Source organism: Oncorhynchus clarkii, chromosome 16 (assembly GCF_045791955.1).
Source record: "Oncorhynchus clarkii lewisi isolate Uvic-CL-2024 chromosome 16, UVic_Ocla_1.0, whole genome shotgun sequence".
Lineage (NCBI taxonomy): Eukaryota > Metazoa > Chordata > Actinopteri > Salmoniformes > Salmonidae > Oncorhynchus > Oncorhynchus clarkii.
In genome coordinates this window covers 75,417,067-75,439,656 of record NC_092162.1, presented here as the reverse complement: position 1 = coordinate 75,439,656, position 22,590 = coordinate 75,417,067, and the positions used below count along the sequence as shown (strand labels likewise).

General features: G+C 43.4%; 1 pseudogene; it reads right to left on the bottom strand.

Moving 5' to 3' along the window:
• LOC139367804 (plasma membrane calcium-transporting ATPase 3-like) overlaps positions 1 to 22,590 on the bottom strand; it is a 146,251-nt pseudogene that overhangs the window by 53,227 nt on the left and 70,434 nt on the right.

Genomic DNA, 22,590 nt, shown 5'->3' with positions numbered 1-22,590 from the left:
GTGTTGGTGTCAGTCTCTTGTCTATTTCTCTGTCTCTGTCTCTCAGTCTCAGTGTTGGTGTCAGTCTCTTGTCTATTCCTCTGTCTCTGTCGCTCAGTGTTGGTGTCAGTCTCTTGTCTTTTTCTCTGTCTCTGTCTCTCAGTCTCAGTGTTGGTGTCAGTCTCTTGTCTATTTCTCAGTCTCAGTGTTGGTGTCAGTCTCTTGTCTATTTCTCTGTCTCTGTCTCTCAGTGTTGGTGTCAGTCTCTTGTCTTTTTCTCTGTCTCTGTCTCTCAGTCTCAGTGTTGGTGTCAGTGTCTTGTCTTTTTCTCTGTCTCTGTCTCTCAGTCTCAGTGTTGGTGTCAGTCTGTCCCTATCTCCTCCCTTCCACCCCCCGTCCCTCTCTGCACCATGATCTTGGATGTGTAGGCACTGTTGATAGCGATGGCGTTGACCAGTAGTTCTAGAGTCTTGGGGTTGACCTGTTCTGGTTCCGGAACTGACCGGTGGTGCTGGTCACCTACAAACACACAAGACACACTTTACTACTGGGACACTGTGTGTGTGTGTGTGTGTGTGTGTGTGTGTGTGTGTGTGTGTGTGTGTGTGTGTGTGTGTGTGTGTGTGCGTGCGTGTTACCTAGGAAGGTCTGTACGACAGTCATACGGTTGGTGGTCAGAGTGCCGGTCTTGTCGGAGCAGATGGCCGTAGCGTTCCCCATCGTCTCACACGCATCCAGGTGGCGAACCAGGTTATTATCCTTCATCATTTTCTACAGGAGGAAAGAGGAGGGAGGAACACCTGCCGACTAGGGTTAGCTAAAATGGTAAAACTACCAGTTGGGTCAACAGCTCTGAGCAATGCAACGGACCAAACACCTTAGAATTAAAAAAAAAAATGTAAGTACAATTGTAACTTCTAAAGGTTAGACAGATCAATCTAAGTAAAATCATTTTGAAAAACAGAACCAGGTTTTAAAAAACAAATGGAAGTATAAAGGTAGTTTTGTTCCTACCCTAAAAAGCGGTTAAATACGTGTAAAAATGAAAGTGTTTCATGAGTTTTCTTATAGCTCCTGGATATAGGACAAACACTTCAGAACCTTGTTTCTTATGATTTAGTTTTACACGTAAAGGGGTCCTACAAGTCTAAATCAAATAGCTAAATAATTCATAGTATGACCATCTTCAAAACAATCCCACACGTCACTTTAGAACCCCCCCTTAGACCCCCCCTCTCAACGTCACCTTAGACCCCCCCCCTCTCAACGTCACTTTAGACCCCCCCCTCTCAACGTCACCTTAGACCCCCCCTCTCAACATCACCTTAGACCCCCCCTCTCAACATCACCTTAGACCCCCCCACATTTCTCCAGCATGGCCACAAAATGGTTGCTCACAGTAATAAACCAACAGCATCGACACCACACAGCCTATACACCATGTGTCAAACTCATTCCAACGAGGGTCGAGTGTCTGGCGTTTTTTTGCTCCTCCCTTGTACTTGATTGATTAAGGTCATTAAGGTCACTATTATTGGTTGTCTGATGTCAGGGAACGTATTATTGGTTGTCTGATGTCTGGGAACGTATTATTGGTTGTCTGATGTCTGGGAACGTATTATTGGTTGTCTGATGTCAGGGAACGTATTATTGGTTGTCTGATGTCAGGGAACGTATTATTGGTTGTCTGATGTCAGGGAACGAGTTATTGGTAGACTGATGTCAGGGAACGTATTATTGGTTGTCTGATGTCTGGGAACGTATTATTGGTTGTCTGATGTCTGGGAACGTATTATTGGTTGTCTGATGTCTGGGAACGTATTATTGGTTGTCTGATGTCTGGGAACGTATTATTGGTTGTCTGATGTCTGGGAACGTATTATTGGTTGTCTGATGTCTGGGTACGTATTATTGGTTGTCTGATGTCTGAGAACGTATTATTGGTTGTCTGATGTCTGGGAACGTATTATTGGTTGTCTGATGTCTGGGAACGTATTATTGGTTGTCTGATGTCTGGGAACGTATTATTGGTTGTCTGATGTCTGGGAACGTATTATTGGTTGTCTGATGTCTGGGAACGTATTATTGGTTGTCTGATGTCTGGGTACGTATTATTGGTTGTCTGATGTCTGAGAACGTATTATTGGTTGTCTAATATCTAAATATCCTGATTTAGCCCACTGCAGTAAAGGGTTAACTGGAATCCCACGGTAGATTGGGTATCACCATAAGCCTCATCTAAATCTTTATCAGTTACACAATATTAATTAAATTCCCAATCTGACCCTCAAACCATCACGGTCACCTAATAATCCCCAGTTTACAATTGGCTCATTCATCCCCCTCCTCTCCCCTGTAACTATTCCCCAGGTCGTTGCAGCAAATGAGACTGTGTTCTCAGTCAACTTACCTGGTAAAATAACGGATAAATTAAAAAAAGTTTGTTATTGTTTCCCTTATCACCCTTACTAAGGGAGGACATGAAGGAAATGTATGTTTAGGCTGTACAGCGTTGTTGCTGTTGGTTTATTCCTGTGAGCAACCATTTTGTGGCCATGCTGTCTTGAAGAAGTATTTGGTGTAGATGGTTCTGTATGATACGTGTTGAGTTTGACCGTCAGTGAGTTTATTCATGTGACAATCTTCAAGATGTTCATTATGTCCAGGCAGTTTATTGGCAGCGCCCTCCAATAAGGTGACTGTCATTTGTATTTCTAAAATATCATTTTTTTTATACAGTGCATTCAGAGATTATTCAGACCCCTTGACTTTTTACACATTTTGTTACGTTACAGCCTAATTCTAAAATTAATTACATTGTTTTTTTTCCTTCTATCTACACACAATACCCCAAAATGACAAAGCAAAAACAGGTTTTTAGAAATTTTAGCAAAGTTATTAAAAATAAAAAGCTGAAATGTCCTTTTTTCCATAAGTATTCAGACTCTTTACTCAGGACCTTGTTCAGCACCTTTGGCAGCAATTACAGTCTTGAGTCTTCTTGGGTATGACGCTACAAACTTTGCACACCTGTATTTGGGGAGTTTCTCCCATTCTTTAAAGCAGATCCTCTCAAGCTCTGTCAGGTTGGATGGGGAGCATCACTGCACAGCTATTTTCAGTTATCTCCAGAGATGTTCGATTGGGATCAAGTCCGGGCTCTGGCTGGGCACTCAAGGACATTCAATAGACTTGCCCCGAAGCAACTCCTGCTTCTTGGCTGTGTGTTTAGGGCTGTTGTCCTGTTGGAAGGTGAACCTTCTCCCCACTCTGAGGTCCTGAGTGGTCTGGAGCAGATTTTCATCAAGGATCTCTCTGTACTTTGCTCTGTTCATCTTTGCCTCGATCCTGACTAGTCTCCCAGTCCCTGCCGAGTTCAATCTTGGTTTCATCAGACCAGAGAATCTTGTTTCTCCTGGTCTGAGAGTCCTTTAAAGGCCTTTGTTTTAGAGGATAGATCAGCTTTAATACTGCAGATAGATTGTAGCTTCCATCAATGTAATTGTCTGCATCACTTCCAATCCCCCATATATTTTTTGCAAATATCATACATACATATACACACATACAGTTGAAGTCGGAAGTTTACATACACCTCAGCCAAATCTATTTAAACTCGGTTTTTCACAATTCCTGACATTTAATCATAGTAAAAATTCCCTGTCTTAGGTCAGTTAGGATCACCACTTTATTTTAAGAATGTGAAATGTCAGTATAATCGCAGTGAGAATGATTTATTTCAGCTTTTATTTCTTTCATCACATTCAGAGTGTGTCAGAAGTTTACATTCACTCAATTAGTATTTGGTAGCATTGCCTTTAAATTGTTGAACTTGGGGCAAATGTTCCGGGTAGCCTTCCACAAGCTTTCAACAATAAGATGGGTGAATTTTACCTGCTGTTGTTGTGCTAGCTGATTAGCTGTTGTTGTCTCACCTGCTGTTTTAGCTAGCTCTCCCAATCAACACCTGTGATTACTTTATGCCTCGCTGTATGTCTCTCTCAAATGTCAATATGCCTTGTATACTGTTGTTCAGGTTAGTTATCATTGTTTTAGTTTACAATAGACCCCCTAGTTCCACTCTTCATACCTCTGATACCTCCTTTGTCCCACCTCCCACACATGCGATGACCTCACCCATTACAACCAGCATGTCCAGAAATACAACCTTTCCTATCATCACCCAGTGCCTGGGCTTACCTCCGCTGTACCCGCACCCCACCATACCCCTGTCTGCGCATTATGCCCTGAATATATTCTACCATGCCCAGAAATCTGCTCCTTTTATTCTTTGTCCCCAACGCTCTAGGCGACCAGTTTTGATAGTCTTTAGCCGCACCCTCATCCTACTCCTCCTCTGTTCCGCGGGTGATGTGGAGGTAAACCCAGGCACTGCATGTCCCCAGGCACCCTCATTTGTTGACTTCTGTGATTGAAAAAGCCTTGGTTTCATGCATGTCAACATCAGAAGCCTCCTCCCTAAGTTTGTTTTACTCACTGCTTTAGCACACTCTGCCAACCCTGATTTCCTTGCTGTGTCTGAATCCTGGCTTAGGAAGGCCACCAAAAATTCTGAGATTTCCACACCCAACTATAACATTTTCCGTCAAGATAGAACTGCCAAAGGGGGAGGAGTTGCAGTCTACTGCAGAGATAGCCTGCAAAGTAATGTCATACTTTCCAGGTCCATACCCAAACAGTTTGAACTTCTAATTTTAAAAATTAATCTCTCCAGAAATAAGTCTCTCACTGTTGCCGCCTGCTACCGACCCCCCTCAGCTCCCAACTGTGCCCTGGACACCATTTGTGAATTGATTGCCCCCCATCTAGCTTCAGAGTTTGTTTTGTTAGGTGACCTAAACTGGGATATGCATAACACCCCGGCAGTCCTACAATCTAAGCTAGATGCCCTCAATCTCACACAAATCACCAAGGAACCCACCAGGTACAACCCTAAATCTGTAAACAAGGGCACCCTCATAGACGTCATCCTGACCAACTGGCCCTCCAAATACACCTCCGCTGTCTTCAACCAGGATCTCAGCGATCACTGCCTCATTGCCTGTATCTGCTCATCACTGTCAAACGCTCCCTAAAACACTTCTGCGAGCAGGCCTTTCTAATCGACCTGGCCCGAGTATCCTGGAAGGATATTGACCTCATCCCGTCAGTCGAGGATGCCTGGTCATTCTTTAAAAGTAACTTCCTCACCATTTTAGATAAGCATGCTCCGTTCAAAAAATGCAGAACTAAGAACAGATATAGCCCTTGGTTCACCCCAGACCTGACTGCCCTCGACCAGCACAAAAACATCCTGTGGCGGACTGCAATAGCATCGAATAGTCTCCGCGATATGCAACTGTTCAGGGAAGTCAGGAACCAATACACGCAGTCAGTCAGGAAAGCAAAGGCCAGCTTCTTCAGGCAGAAATTTGCATCCTGTAGCTCTAACTCCAAAAAGTTCTGGGACACTGTAAAGTCCATGGAGAACAAGAGCACCTCCTCCCAGCTGCCCACTGCACTGAGGCTAGGTAACACGGTCACCACCGATAAATCCATGATTATCGAAAACTTCAACAAGCATTTCTCAACGGCTGGCCATGCCTTCCTCCTGGCTACTCCAACCTCGGCCAACAGCTCCGCCCCCCCCACCCCCCGCAGCTACTCGCCCAACCCTCTCCAGGTTCTCCTTTACCCAAATCCAGATAGCAGATGTTCTGAAAGAGCTGCAAAACAAATTAGCTGGGCTTGACAATCTGGACCCTCTATTTCTGAAACTATCCGCCGCCATTGTCGCAACCCCTATTACCAGCCTGTTCAACCTCTCTTTCATATCGTCTGAGATCCCCAAGGATTGGAAAGCTGCCGCAGTCATCCCCCTCTTCAAAGGGGGAGACACCCTGGACCCAAACTGTTACAGACCTATATCCATCCTGCCCTGCCTATCTATCTAAGGTCTTCGAAAGCCAAGTCAACAAACAGGTCACTGACCATCTCAAATTCTACTGTGCAGCCGTCTTCATCGACCTGGCCAAGGCTTTCGACTCTGTCAATCACCATATTCTTATCGGCAGACTCAGTAGCCTCGGTTTTTCTAATGACTGCCTTGCCTAGTTCACCAACTACTTTGCAGACAGAGTTCAGTGTGTCAAATCAGAGGGCATGTTATCCGGTCCTCTGGAAGTCTCTCTGGGGGTGCCACAAGGTTCAATTCTCGGGCCGACTCTTTTCTCTGTATATATCAATGATGTTGCACTTGCTGCGGGTGATTCCCTGATCCACCTCTACGCAGACGACACCATTCTGTATACTTCCGGCCCTTCCTTGGACACTGTGCTATCTAACCTCCAAACGAGCTTCAATGCCATACAACACTCCTTCCGTGGCCTCCAACTGCTCTTAAACGCTAGTAAAACCAAATGCATGCTTTTCAACCGTTCGCTGCCTACACCCACATGCCCGACTAGCATCACCACCCTGGATGGTTCCGACCTAGAATATGTGGACATCTATAAGTACCTAGGTGTCTGGCTAGACTGTAAACTCTCCTTCCAGACTCATATCAAACATCTCCAATCTAAAATCAAATCTAGAGTCGGCTTTCTATTCCGCAACAAAGCCTCCTTCACTCACGTCGCCAAACTTACCCTAGTAAAACTGACTATCCTACCGATCCTCGACTTCGGCGATGTCATCTACAAAATAGCTTCCAATACTCTACTCAGCAAACTGGATGCAGTTTATCACAGTGCCATCCGTTTTGTTACTAAAGCACCTTATACCACCCACCACTGCGACCTGTATGCTCTAGTCGGCTGGCCCTCGCTACATATTCGTCGCCAGACCCACTGGCTCCAGGTCATCTACAAGTCCATGCTAGGTAAAGCTCCGCCTTATCTCAGTTCACTGGTCACGATGGCAACACCCACCCGTAGCACGCGCTCCAGCAGGTGTATCTCACTGATCATCCCTAAAGCCAACACCTCATTTGGCCGCCTTTCGTTCCAGTTCTCTGCTGCCTGTGACTGGAACGAATTGCAAAAATCGCTGAAGTTGGAGACTTTTATCTCCCTCACCAACTTCAAACATCTGCTATCTGAGCAGCAAACCGATCGCTGCAGCTGTACATAGTCTATCGGTAAATAGCCCACCCATTTTTACCTACCTCATCCCCATACTGTTTATATTTATTTTACTTTTCTGCTCTTTTGCACACCAGTATCTCTACCTGTACATGACCATTTATCACTCCAGTGTTAATCAGCAAAATTTGAATTATTCGCCTACCTCCTCATGCCTTTTGCACACAATGTATATAGACTCTCTTTTTTTCTACTGTGTTATTGACTTGTTAATTGTTTACTCCATGTGTAACTCTGTGCTGTCTGTTCACACTGCTATGCTTTATCTTGGCCAGGTCGCAGTTGTAAATGAGAACTTGTTCTCAACTAGCCTACCTGGTTAAATAAAGGTGAAATAAATAAATAAAACTTTTTTTTGGGGCCCATTCCTCTTGACAGAGCTGGTGTAATTGAGTCAGGTTTGTAGGCCTCCTTGCTCACACATTCTGCCCACAAATTTTCTATAGGATTTAGGTCTTTGTGATGGCCACTCCAATACCTTGACTTTGATGGCCTTAAGCCATTTTGCCACAACTTTGGAAGTATGCTTGGGGTCATTGTCCATTTGGAAGACCCATTTGCAACTAAGCTTTAACTTCCTGTCTTGAGATGCTGCTTCAATATATCCACAACAATTTCCTTCTCATGATGCCATTTATTTTGTGAAGTGCACCAGTCCCTCCTGCAGCAAAGCACCCCCACAACATGTCCTCTTCCTTGCTGAGCGGCCTTTCAGGTTATGTCGATATAGGACTCGTTTTACTGTGGATATAGATACTTTTGTACATGTTTCCTCCAGCATCTTCACAAGGTCCTTAGCTGTTGTTCTGGGATTGATTTGCACATTTCGCACCAAAATACGTTCATCTCTAGGAGACAGAACACGTCACCTTCCTGAGCGGTGTGACGGCTGCGTGGTCCCATGGTGTTTATACTTGCGTACTATTGTTTGTACAGATCAACGTGGTACCTTCAGGCGTTTGGAAATTGCTCCCAAGGATGAACCAGACTTGTGGAGGTCCACAATTTTTTTTCTGAGGTCTTGGCTGATTTATTTTGATTTTCCCATGATGTCAAGACAAAAGGCACTGAGTTTGAAGGTAGACCTTGAAATACATCCACAGGTACACCTCCAATTGACTCAAATGATGTCAATTAGCCTTTCAGAAGCTTCTAAAGCCATGAGATCATTTTCTGGAATTTTCCAAGCTGTTTAAAGGCACAGTCAACTTAGTGAATGTAAACGTCTGACCCACTGGAATTGTGATACAGTGAAATAAGCTGTCTGTAAACAATTGTTGGAAAAATTACTTGTGTCATGCACAAACTAGATGTCCTAACCGACTTGCCAAAACCATAGGTTGTTAACAAGAATTTGTGGAGTGGTTGAAAAGTTTCTGTAAACTTTGGTTCTACTTCCAGCTTCTACGTACTATTTCCATTTTATGGACACAGTATATTTTACAATAGTTATATGTTGTTTGTTTTTACTCCTGTCCTTCCTCAACCTCTGCCATCTATTACTGATGTCCTTCCTCTACCCTCAACCTCTCTCATCTATTACTGATGTCCTTCCTCTACCCTCAACCTCTCTCATCTATTACTGATGTCCTTCCTCAACCTCTCCCGTCTATTACTGATGTCCTTCCTCTACCCTCAACCTCTCCCATCTATTACTGATGTCCTTCCTCAACCTCTCCCGTCTATTACTGATGTCCTTCCTCTACCCTCAACCTCTCCCATCTATTACTGATGTCCTTCCTCTACCCTCAACCATCTATTACTGATGTCCTTCCTCTACCCTCAGCCTCTCCCATCTATTACTGATGTCCTTCCTCTACCCTCAACCATCTATTACTGATGTCCTTCCTCTACCCTCAACCTCTCCCATCTATTACTGATGTCCTTCCTCTACCCTCAACCTCTCCCATCTATTACTGATGTCCTTCCTCTACCCTCAACCATCTATTACTGATGTCCTTCCTCTACCCTCAACCTCTCCCATCTATTACTGATGTCCTTCCTCTACCCTCAACCATCTATTACTGATGTCCTTCCTCAACCTCTCCCATCTATTACTGATGTCCTTCCTCAACCTCTCCCATCTATTACTGATGTCCTTCCTCAACCTCTCCCATCTATTACTGATGTCCTTCCTCAACCTCTCCCATGTATTACTGATGTCCTTCCTCAACCTCTCCCATCTATTACTGATGTCCTTCCTCTACCCTCAACCTCTCCCATCTATTACTGATGTCCTTCCTCAACCTCTCCCATCTATTACTGATGTCCTTCCTCAACCTCTCCCATCTATTACTGATGTCCTTCCTCAACCTCTCCCATCTATTACTGATGTCCTTCCTCAACCTCTCCCATCTATTACTGATGTCCTTCCTCTACCCTCTCCCATCTATTACTGATGTCCTTCCTCAACCTCTCCCATCTATTACTGATGTCCTTCCTCTACCCTCAACCTCTCCCATCTATTACTGATGTCCTTCCTCTACCCTCTCCCATCTATTACTGATGTCCTTCCTCTACCCTCAACCTCTCTCATCTATTACTGATGTCCTTCCTCAACCTCTCCCATCTATTACTGATGTCCTTCCTCTACCCTCAACCTCTCTCATCTATTACTGATGTCCTTCCTCAACCTCTCCCATCTATTACTGATGTCCTTCCTATACCCTCAACCTCTCTCATCTATTACTGATGTCCTTCCTCTACCCTCAACCTCTCTCATCTATTACTGATGTCCTTCCTCTACCCTCAACCTCTCCCATCTATTACAGATGTCCTTCCTCTACCCTCAACCTCTCCCATCTACTACTGATGTCCTTCCTCTACCCTCAACCTCTCCCATCTACTACTGATGTCCTTCCTCTACCCTCAACCTCTCCCATCTATTACTGATGTCCTTCCTCTACCCTCAACCTCTCCCATCTACTACTGATGTCCTTCCTCTACCCTCAACCTCTCTCATCTATTACTGATGTCTTTCCTCTACCCTCAACCATCTATTACTGATGTCCTTCCTCTACCCTCAACCATCTATTACTGATGTCCTTCCTCTACCCTCAACCATCTATTACTGATGTCCTTCCTCAACCTCTCCCATCTATTACTGATGTCCTTCCTCTACCCTCAACCTCTCCCATCTATTACTGATGTCCTTCCTCTACCCTCAACCTCTCTCATCTATTACTGATGTCCTTCCTCTACCCTCAACCTCTCCCATCTACTACTGATGTCCTTCCTCTACCCTCAACCTCTCTCATCTATTACTGATGTCCTTCCTCTACCCTCAACCATCTATTACTGATGTCCTTCCTCTACCCTCAACCTCTCTCATCTATTACTGATGTTTTAAACTGGGCTCTTTCACAAAAGTTCTTAACCCATAGACGTTTTATGGACATTATTATTACATTAGTTATCTTGTTGTTATTTGTTATTATTAGTCCCAACCTTCAGCTCCCCTAAAATCTATCTCTGAACACCATCCAGTCCCATCCTTCAGCTTCATTCAACCCCTCCCATCTATCTCTGAACACCATCCAGTCCCAACCTTCAGCTCCCCTCAACCCCTCCCATCTATCTCTGAACACCATCCAGTCCCATCCTTCAGCTCCATTCAACCCCTCCCATCTATCCCTACACCATCCAGTCCCAACCTTCAGCTCCATTAAACCCCTCCCATCTATCTCTTGCACCATCCAGTCCCAACCTTCAGCTCCCCTCAACCCCTCCCATCTATCTCTGAACACCATCCAGTCCCATCCTTCAGCTCCATTCAACCCCTCCCATCTATCTCTACACCATCCAGTCCCAACCTTCAGCTCCATTAAACCCCTCCCATCTATCTCTTACACCATCCAGTCCCAACCTCCAGCTCCCCTCAACCCCTCCCATGTATCTCTTAACACCATCCAGTCCCATCCTTCAGCTCCATTCAACCCCTCCCATCTATCTCTGAACACCATCCAGTCCCATCCTTCAGCTCCATTCAATCCCTCCCATCTATCTCTACACCATCCAGTCCCAACCTTCAGCTCCATTAAACCCCTCCCATCTATCTCTGAACACCATCCAGTCCCAACCTTCAGCTCCCCTCAACCCCTCCCATCTATCTCTGAACACCATCCAGTCCCATCCTTCAGCTCCATTCAACCCCTCCTGATGTCCTACTGATGTCCTTCCTCTACCCTCAACCTCTCTCATCTATTACTGATGTCCTTCCTCTACCCTCAACCTCTCTCATCTATTACTGATGTCCTTCCTCAACCTCTCCCGTCTATTACTGATGTCCTTCCTCTACCCTCAACCTCTCCCATCTATTACTGATGTCCTTCCTCAACCTCTCCCATCTATTACTGATGTCCTTCCTCTACCCTCAACCATCTATTACTGATGTCCTTCCTCAACCTCTCCCATCTATTACTGATGTCCTTCCTCAACCTCTCCCATCTATTACTGATGTCCTTCCTCAACCTCTCCCATCTATTACTGATGTCCTTCCTCAACCTCTCCCATGTATTACTGATGTCCTTCCTCAACCTCTCCCATCTATTACTGATGTCCTTCCTCTACCCTCAACCTCTCCCATCTATTACTGATGTCCTTCCTCAACCTCTCCCATCTATTACTGATGTCCTTCCTCAACCTCTCCCATCTATTACTGATGTCCTTCCTCAACCTCTCCCATCTATTACTGATGTCCTTCCTCAACCTCTCCCATCTATTACTGATGTCCTTCCTCTACCCTCAATCTCTCCCATTTATTACTGATGTCCTTCCTCTACCCTCTCCCATCTATTACTGATGTCCTTCCTCTACCCTCAACCTCTCTCATCTATTACTGATGTCCTTCCTCAACCTCTCCCATCTATTACTGATGTCCTTCCTCTACCCTCAACCTCTCTCATCTATTACTGATGTCCTTCCTCAACCTCTCCCATCTATTACTGATGTCCTTCCTCTACCCTCAACCTCTCTCATCTATTACTGATGTCCTTCCTCTACCCTCAACCTCTCTCATCTATTACTGATGTCCTTCCTCTACCCTCAACCTCTCCCATCTATTACAGATGTCCTCCTACACCATCCCAGTCCCAACCTTCAGCTCCACTCAACCCCTCCCATCTATCTCTCAACACCATCTATATTGAATTTCTATTTGTCATGTATTTTTCAACTGTGCTGTGATGTTTCACAAAAGTTCTGAACCTTTCTATTCTCATTGTTTCCACAGATTGTAAAAAAAAAAAGTATTATTAAATTATTGATCGATTCACTATGATTTTTCAAATCACCCAGTTGTGCTATCTGCAGGGTTAGCTTCAGGTAAATGTTGCAATTCTTCAGCCATTCCTGAACCTCCGACCAAAAACAAGCTACATATGGACACTATCAAAATAAATGATCTAATGAATCTGCCTCCTCGCAGCAAAATCTGCAGGGCTGGGAAGATTGTATCCCCACATATAAATAACATTATATTGGTTGCAAGAATTGTGTATGATCATTTAAATAGAATAATTCTATGTTTTGAATCCGGCGTCATTTTGCGTATCACTTCATAAAACATGTGCCATGGAATTAGTACGTCAGAAATCTCTCCCAACGACTTTGACACGACTGTCGATTTACTGGTCCTTAAATGAAAGTGGTATACTTTTTTACTTATCACAATTTTATTCAACCAATTTTGGTCTTTAATGCAGGGCCGACAGACAAGTTCCTTACTTTTTCCCCCTGTCCCTCTTCCATTTTTTGCAGCACTGCTGCAATTAGTTGGTTGTAATTTTGGGTACAGCAGACAGGGTAGTCTAGTGGTTAGAGCGTTGGACTAGTAACCGGAAGGCTGCAAGTTCAAACCCCCGAGTTGACAAGGTACAAATCTGTTGTTCTGCCCCTGAACAGGCAGTTAACCCACTGTTCCTAGGCCGTCATTGAAAATAAGAATTTGTTCTTAACTGACTTGCCTAGTTAAAAAAAAGGTGAAAAAATTATTTAGGTGCCTTTTGGCAAACTCCAATCGGGCTGTCATGTGCCTTTTACTGAGGAGCGGCTTCTGTCTGGCCAAACTACCATAAAGGCCTTCAACAAAGTACTGAGTAAAGGGTCTGAATACTTGTAAATGTGATATTTCAGTTTTTAATTTGTAATAAATCTCTGTAACCTGTTATTGCTTTGTCATTATAGGGTATTGTGTGTAGATTCATGAGGGGGAAAAAAAGTAATTTAATACATTTTAGAATAAGGTTGTAACGTAACAAAATGTGGAAAAGGTCAAGGGGTCTGAATACTTTCTGAATGCACTGTAAATATAGTAATACTACAGTATTTAGGCAATATTATTCTAGAGTATTTTTTCATGTGGGTTACCTGTAAATGTTCAACATGTTTGAACTAAGACCACAATGGAAATACATTGAAAGCTGCAATATAACTTTTTGGGTGTTCCGACCAAATGTACATAGATCTGTCATTCTCATTGAAAGCCAGTCTAAGAAGCGGTAGATATGTTCTATGTGCTCTATTTCTATGCTTCCCATGCTTAAGTTTAGTTTTTGCATCTTTTACTTTTGGTTTTGTACAAACGGCGTGAAACAGATGAAAATACTGGTAATTGTTTTGTTTTTTTAAAGACGTTTCACGGCGGTTGAGGGATACTTATGTGTAGAATTCGACAATATACAACAACATTATATAGTACATTGCTTTCAGATAGTATTGTTATTCCACACTACAACCTGAATTTAAAATGGACGCCACATTTTGTTGGGTTACAGCCTGAATTCAAAATGGATTCAATTATTTGTTTTGTGTAACTAGCCTACACACAATACCCCACAATGATAAAGTGGAATTATGTTTTTCAATTTTTTTACTAATGAATAAAAAAATCAAACGCTGAAATGTATTGAGTCAAAAAGTATTCAACCCCTTTGTGTTGGCAATCCTAAATAAGTTCCGGAGTAAAAATGTGTGTAACAAGTCATATAACTAACTTTGACTCTAATAGTTTAACATGATTTTTGAATTACTTTCTCATCTCTGTACCCCACACATACAATTATCTGTAAAGTCCCTCAGTCAATCAGTGAATTTAAAACACAGACTCAACCACAAATACCATGGAGGTTTACCAATGCCTCGAAAAGGATGGCACCGATTGGTAGATGGGTGAAAATAAAGTAGCAGACATTGAATATCCCTTTGAGCATGGTGAAGTTATTATTACACTTTGGATGGTGTATCAATACACCCAGTCACTACAAAGATACAGACGTCCTTCCTAGCTCAGTTGAGAGGAAGGAAACCGCTCAGGGATTTCACCATGAGGCGAATAGGGACTTTAAAAGGGCTCCCGAGACGCGCAGCGGTCTAAGGCACTGCATCTCAGTGATTGAGGCATCACTACAGGTCCTGGTTTGATTCCAGGCTGTATCACAACCAGCCGTGCGTGATTGGTAGTCCAATAGGGCGGCTCACAATTGGCCCAGTGTCGTCCGGGTTTGGCCTGGGTAGGCCGTCATTGTAAATAAGATTTTGTTTTAACTGACTTGCCTAGTTAAATAAAGGTTAAATAAAATTTAAAATAAAAAAATGTAAAACACCAAATCTACGCTGGAGTTGCTTACCAAGAAGGCAGTGCATGTTCACGAGTTACAGTTTAGACTTAAATCTGCTTGAAAATCTATGGCAAGACCTGAAAACGGTTGCCTAGCAATGATCAACAACTAATTTGACAGAGCTTGAAGAATTTTTTAAAGAATAATGTGCAAATCATGCACCATCCAGGTGTGGAAAGCTCTTAGAAACGTACCCAGAAAGACTCACATCTGTAATCGCTGCCAAGTGCTTCTACAAATTACCGAATCAGGGGTGTGAATACTTATGTAAATGAGATTAATTTTCAATAGATTTGCAAAAAAGTCTGAAAACATATTTTCACTTCGTCATTATTGGGTATTATGTGTAGATGGGTGAGAGAAAAAAATTATCAATTGAAACCATTTTAAATTCAGGCTGTAACACAACAAAATATTGGAAGACGTAAGGGGTATGAATGCTTTCTGAAGGCAGTGGAAGCACTACACCGTCGAGGGATTCTACAGTGTGAAGGACTCTACAGAATACGACAGTTAACCTCAGAATTCTACATATAGTACTATAGTAAACTGAAGTATGTTGTTGTGTGGGTTTGCCCAATCCCAAATTGCCCCATATGCCCTACATAACTGTGAAGATCTGATTGGACAGCTGTTAGTGATGGTGTCAGTGATTGGCCATTTGGAAGCTCCAACATATTGCTTGATACCTGCTACTGTTATTCCTACCCTCTCAGATCTCTAACAAACAAGTACACGTTTACCCAAACATACACACCCATCCTCACGTACCTTGACAGAGTAGGCCAGTGATATGGTGACAGCGAGCGGCAGGCCCTCAGGTACAGCCACCACCAACACAGTCACTCCGATGATGAAGAACTTGACAAAGTACTGGACATAGACTGGAGTACACTCTGCTAGCCACACACGATCTGGAAACATCAACTTATTAAATATTATGTTATTATTACTATATACAGAGCATTCTGAAAGTTTTCAGACCCCTTGACTTTTTCTACATTTTGTTAAATTACAGCCTTATTCTAAAAATGATAAAATATTTGTTTCACATCAATCTACACACAATAACCCATAATGACATCACAATAACCCATAATGACATCACAATAACCCATAATGACATCACAATAACCCATAATGACATCACAATAATCCATAATGACATCACAGCAACCCATAATGACATCACAATAACCCATAATGACATCACAACAACCCATAATGACATCACAACAACCCATAATGACAAAGTGAAAACAGGTTTTTAGATCATTAAAAATAAAACCAGAAAGGAGGTGACCAAAAACCCGATGGTAACAGAGATCTTCTGTGGAGATGGGAGAACCTTCCAGAAGGACAACCAACTCTGCAGCACTCCACCAATCAGGCCTTTATGGTAGAGTGACCAGACAGAAGCCATTCCTCAGTAAAAGGCACATGACAGCCCGCTTGGTGTTTGCCAAAAGGCACCTAAAGGACTATGACCATGAGAAACAAGATTCTCTGGTCTGATGAAACCAAGATTGAATTATTTGGCCTGAATGCGAAGCGTCACGTCTGGAGGAAACCTGGTACCATCCCTACGGTGAAGCATGGTGGTGGCAGCATCATGCTGTCGGGATGTGTTTCAGTGCAGAGACTGGGAGACTAGTCAGGATCAAGGGAAAGATGAATGGAGCAAAGTACCGAGAGGTCCTTGATGAAAACCTGCTCCAGAGCATTCAGAACCTCAGACTGGGGGCAAAGGTTCACCTACCTGGAAGCCAGTGGAGAGTGCGGAGGAGTGGGGTGACATGAAAGAACTTGGGAAGGTTGAACACCAGGCGGGCTACGGCATTCTGGATAATCTGCAGAGTTTTGATGGCACAAGCGGGATGCCAAGCCAACAGCGAGTTGCAGGAGTCCAGACAGGACTGGTTCCTGTGTGAGGTAGGGTCGACCTCTATGGATGTTCCTCTTCCTGTGTGAGGTAGGGTCGTACTCTACGGATGTTCCTCTTCCTATGTGAGGTAGGGTCGTACTCTACAGATGTCGTAGAGAATGAATCTGCAGGAGCGGGTCACTGGCTTGATGTTTGCAGAGAACTACAGGGTGTTGTCCAGGGCCACACGAAGGTTCTTTGCACTCTGGGAGGAGGACAATGTGGAGCTGTCAACCGTGATGGAGAGGTCTTGGAGAGGGCCGGTCTTCCCTGGGAGGAAGAGTTGCTCCGTCTTGTTGACCTTGAGGTGGCTGGCCAACGTCCAAGCTGAGACCTCTGCCAGGCCACCTGGGTGTCAGAAGGGGGAAGGAGAAAAGTAGTTGAGTGTCATCCAAATAGCAGTGATAGGAGAGACCATGTGAGGATTAGGCGGAGCTGAGTGACTTGGTCTATAGAGAGAAGAGGAGAGGTCCATCCTCATAGCAGTGATAGGAGAGAGAAGAGAAGAGGAGAGGTTCATCCTCATAGCAGTGATAGGAGAGACCATGTGAGGATATGACAGAGCTGAGTGACTTGGTCTATAGAGAGGAGAGGTCCATCCTCATAGCAGTGATAGGAGAGACCATGTGAGGATATGACCAGTGACTTGGTCTATAGAGAGAAGAGGAGAGGGACTAGAACCGAGCCCTTGGGAGAGTACATGAGCCCTTGGGAGAGTACATGAGCCCTTGGGAGAGTACATGAGCCCTTGGGAGAACACATGGTGCAGACAGATGAGAGCAGCCTGCCACGTAGAAGGTATATAATAATATTATATTATAATGATTACAGAACTACATGAGTTTTGTATTTTGAATTTCCTGATCGCATATTTAGATTTGTGGTTGCAACTATGATTCGAGTGTAATTGTATTTTTCAAGCTTGTATCATGAGGAGTGAAAGATTTAACAAAAGCCATAAAACGAAGTAATTTGACATTTGAATACATTCAATAAGCTTTGCATAATTTATTTTCAGAATTATTACAAGTCCATTTACGTGTATGAATATTCTGATGTTAATCAAAAATACACTTGCAGATTTTGAAGCTGCACACGCTTGGAGTTCTGTCACTATTGTCACGTTACCAAGAGATTCTAAAAAATGTTTTTAGAAAGTTTAGTAAGTTTGTAGAAAGAGATTTGCAATTAAAAAATGTATTTGATCTGGGGGCAGGAGCTTTAACTCCTGATCAATCATTTCCATCTGTCAAAAACACATTCGCCTAAACATTGGCTGGATTGTTCCATCAATCAAATCTCAGGAAGTAGCTACCCACATGGGCAATAGAGGACGAGGTAAATGAAAATAAAACGATCTACTTGAACGTAATGGCCTCGTTTTTCTGTGTAAATAGATTTTTTTGTGAAGTCATGACTGTAGTTTTCTTATCATGTGAAATATAATTGTACATTTCAGAGGAACTCCAGACCAGCCATTGACAGCAACTATTGGGCTCCTGAGTGGCGCATCTCAGTACAAACGGCGTACCTGGTTCGAATCCAGGCTGCACCACATTGGGAGTCCCCATAGGTTGGTGCACAATTGGCCCAGGTTTGGCTGGGGTAGGCCTATGTTATGTAACTGATGTGAAATGGCTAGCTAGTTAGCGGGGTGCGCGCTAATAGCATTTCAATCGGTGACGTCACTCTCTGAGACTTTGAAGTAGTTGTCCCCCTTGCTCTGCAAGGGGCGAGATGGGTAACGATGCTTCGTCAGTTGTCGATGTGTGCAGAGAGGGTCCCTAGTTCGAGCCCTTTGGCATTCAAGTTGTCAATTTGTTGAGCTAATCTGAAGAGATTTCACCCCATGCTTCCTGAGGCACCTCCCACAAGTTGGATTGGCTTGATGGGCACTTCTTATGTACCATACGTTCAAGCTGCTCCCACAACAGCTCAATAGAGTTGAGATCCGGTGACTGTGCTGGCCACTCCATTATAGACAGAATACAAGCTGACTGCTTCTTCCCTAAATAGTTCTTGCATAGTTTGGAGCTGTGCTTTGGGTCATTGTCCTGTTGTAGGAGGAAATTGGCTCCAATTGGCTCCAAATTGGCTCCGTCCACAGGGTATGGCATGGCATTGCAAAATGGAGTGATAGCCTTCCTTCTTTAAGATCCCTTTTACCCTGTACAAATCTCCCACTTTACCACCACCAAAGCACCCCATGACCATCACATTGCCTCCACCATGCTTGGCAGATGGCGTCAAGCACTCCTCCAGCATCTTTTCATTTTTTCTGCATCTCACAAATGTTTTTCTTTGTGATCCGAACACCTCAAACTTAGATTTGTCTGTCCATGACACTTTTTTCCAATCTTCCGTTGAGGTGTTATTTTGCCAATCTTTTATTTGTATTGGCCAGTCTGAGATATGGCTTTTTCTTTGCAACTCGGAGTCGCCTCTTCACTGTTGACGTTGAGACTGGTCTTTTGTGGGTACTATTTAATGAAGCTGCCAGTTGAGGACTTGTGAGGCATCTGTTTCTCAAACTAGACACTAATGTACTTGTCCTCTTGCTCAGTTAAGCACTGGGGCCTCCCACCACTCTTTCTATTCTGGTTAGGGCCAGTTTGTGCTGTTCTGTGAAGGGAGCAGTACAGGGCATTGTACGAGATCTTCAGTTTCTTGGAAATTTCTCACCTTCATTTCTCAGAACAAGAATATACTGATGAGTTTCAGAAGAAAGGTTGTAATTGAACCCACACATGCTGATGTTCCAGATACTCAACTAGTCTAAAGAAGGCCAGTTTTATTGCTTCTTTAATCAGAACAACAATGTTCAGCTGTGCTAACATAATTGCTAAAGATTTTTCTAATGATCAATTAGCCTTTTAAATGTTAAACTTGGATTAGCTAACACAACGTGCCATTGGAACACAGGAGTGATGGTTGCTGATAATGGGCCTCTGCACGCCTATGTAGATATTCCATTAAAAATCAGCCGTTTCCAGCTACAATAGTCATTTACAACATTAACAATGTCTACACTGTATTTCTGATCAATTTGATGTTATTTTAATGGACAAAAAAATAGCTTTTCTTTCAAAAACAAGGACACTTTTGAACACTTGTCAAACTACTTCCTGTTCATTGATTAATTGGTGACTGAAAGAAGTTAGAAAGAAAAATGGACCTTATAATTTCACAGCAAATAGGCTATTGGTTGGTATCATTTTCTGATGTGCACATACGTATTTATTTAACTAGGCAAGTCAGTTACAAATTCTTATTTACAATGACTGCCTACCCGGGCCAAACCCTAACCCAGACGACGCTGGGCCAATTGTGCACCGCCCTGTGGGACTCCCAATCACAGCAAGTTGTGATACAGCCGGGAATCAAATCCGGGTTTGTAGGGACTTCTCTGCCTTAGACCGCTGCACCACTCGGGAGCCCAGCGGTCTAAGGCACTGGTTTTCATGTTTTTGTTGTCATTCCATTTCAGGTGTAGAGGGAGTCAGATCACTAGAAAGCAAAGTAAATACTAACACGTCTTTGGTGATGAAAGGGACATCTATTTATTGTCATCTCTCCATCAGGCCACTGCTGTGACAAGGGCCTGGATGGTGACATCTTCAAGCAGCCTGCCTGAATACTAGGGCCTTCATTAGGACCGTTCCTTTGCTTACAGCAAGAGTCACATTTAACATGTACTGTATATGTTATCACTCAAAGAAACTGCTACAAAACACTAGAACTGACTTATAATATATTCACTTGTCTCTGGCTGCGTTGAGACAGGCAGCCCAATTCTGATATTCTTTCCACTAACTGGTATTTTGACCAATCACATCAGATCGTTTTTCAGTGCTGATTGATTCTGAGAGCTTCTTGAACCATAAGCTCGCAGTGTTTTCTGCCTGTGGTCTGATGTTTAAGTTATCATAGTCGTTTAGTAAAAATGAAAAGACCAACAGGCCATGAAAAAGGTATGTTTTGTAACCTATTAAAGTAAAATAAAAACATGAGTAGTTTATACAAAACTTTATTGCATTTGGTGGTCATCCCCCAAATGTGACCATTTACAGCCTTGATAGTTGCATCCTTCCTCTGGGAACTGTCTGCTGACAGGGTGGCAGGTTCGTTGATGTGCTGCTCTAGAGTTCCACAGCCCAGCAGACTCACCTAGAGGTCAAGGGGTGGACATGTTAGTTTTTATAAAAGTCTGGGAGTGCGTCAAGTATATTACAACCAGCGGAGCTTACTTCTCTGTGCTGTGGAGAGATCGCAGGTAGGTGGTCAGATGGCTGTGGAGGTTCTTGGAATATTCTGCCTCTGTAGCAACTGTAAAGAGATGGATAGAGGTACTGAATGCTAAGTCATGCATATACAGTGGGGCAAAAAAGTATTTAGTCAGCCACCAATTGTGCAAGTTCTCCCACTTAAAAAGATGAGAGAGGCCTGTAATTTTCATCATAGGTACACTTCAACTATGACAGACAAAATGAGAAGAAAAAAAATCCAGAAAATCACATTGTAGGATTTTTAATGAATTTATTTGCAAATTATGGTGGAAAATAAGTATTTGGTCAAGTATATAACAATACTTTGTTATATACCCTTTGTTGGCAATGACAGAGGTCAAACGTTTTCTGTAAGTCTTCACAAGGTTTTCACACACTGTTGCTGGTATTTTGGCCCATTCCTCCACGCAGATCTCCTCTAGAGCAGTGATGTTTTGGGGCTGTTGCTGTGCAACACGGACTTTCAACTCCCTCCAAAAATGTTCTATGGGGTTGAGATCTGGAGACTGGCTAGGCCACTCCAGGACCTTGAAATGCTTCTTACGAAGCCACTCCTTCATTGCCCGGGCGGTGTGTTTGGGATCATTGTCATGCTGAAAGACCCAGCCACGTTTCATCTTCAATGCCCTTGCTGAAGGAAGGAGGTTTTCACTCAAAATCTCACGATACATGGCCCCATTCATTCTTTCCTTTACACGGATCAGTCGTCCTGGTCCCTTTGCAGAAAAACAGCCCCAAAGCATGATGTTTCCACCCCCATGCTTCACAGTAGGTATGGTGTTCTTTGGATGCAACTCAGCATTCTTTGTCCTCCAAACACGACGAGTTGAGTTTTTACCAAAAAGTTTTATTTTGGTTTCATCTGACCATATGACATTCTCCCAATCTTCTTCTGGATCATCCAAATGCTCTCTAGCAAACTTCAGACAGGCCTGGACATGAACTGGCTTAAGCCGGGGGACACGTCTGGCACTGCAGGATTTGAGTCCCTGGCGGCGTAGTATGTTACTGATGGTAGGCTTTGTTACTTTGGTCCCAGCTCTCTGCAGGTCATTCACTAGGTATGGTTCTGAGATTTTTGCTCACCGTTCTTGTGATCATTTTGACCCCACGGGGTGAGATCTTGCGTGGAGCCCCAGATCGAGGGAGATTATCAGTGGTCTTGTATGTCTTCCATTTCCTAATAATTGCTCCCACAGTTGATTTCTTCAAACCAAGCTGCTTACCTATTGCAGATGCAGTCTTCCCAGCCTGGTGCAGGTCTACAATTTTGTTTCTGGTGTCCTTTGACAGCTCTTTGGTCTTGGTCATAGTGGAGTTTGGAGTGTGACTGTTTGAGGTTGTGGACAGGTGTCTTTTATACTGATAACAAGTTCAAACAGGTGCCATTAATACAGGTAACGAGTGGAGGACAGAGGAGCCTCTTAAAGAAGAAGTTACAGGTCTGTGAGAGCCAGAAATCTTGCTTTTTTGTAGGTGACCAAATATTTATTTTCCACCATAATTTGCAAATAAATTCATTAAAAATCCTACAATGTGATTTTCTGGAATTTTTACCTATGATGAAAATTACAGGCCTCTCTCATCTTTTTAAGTTGGAGAACTTGCACAATTGGGGGCTGACTAAATACTATTTTGCCCCA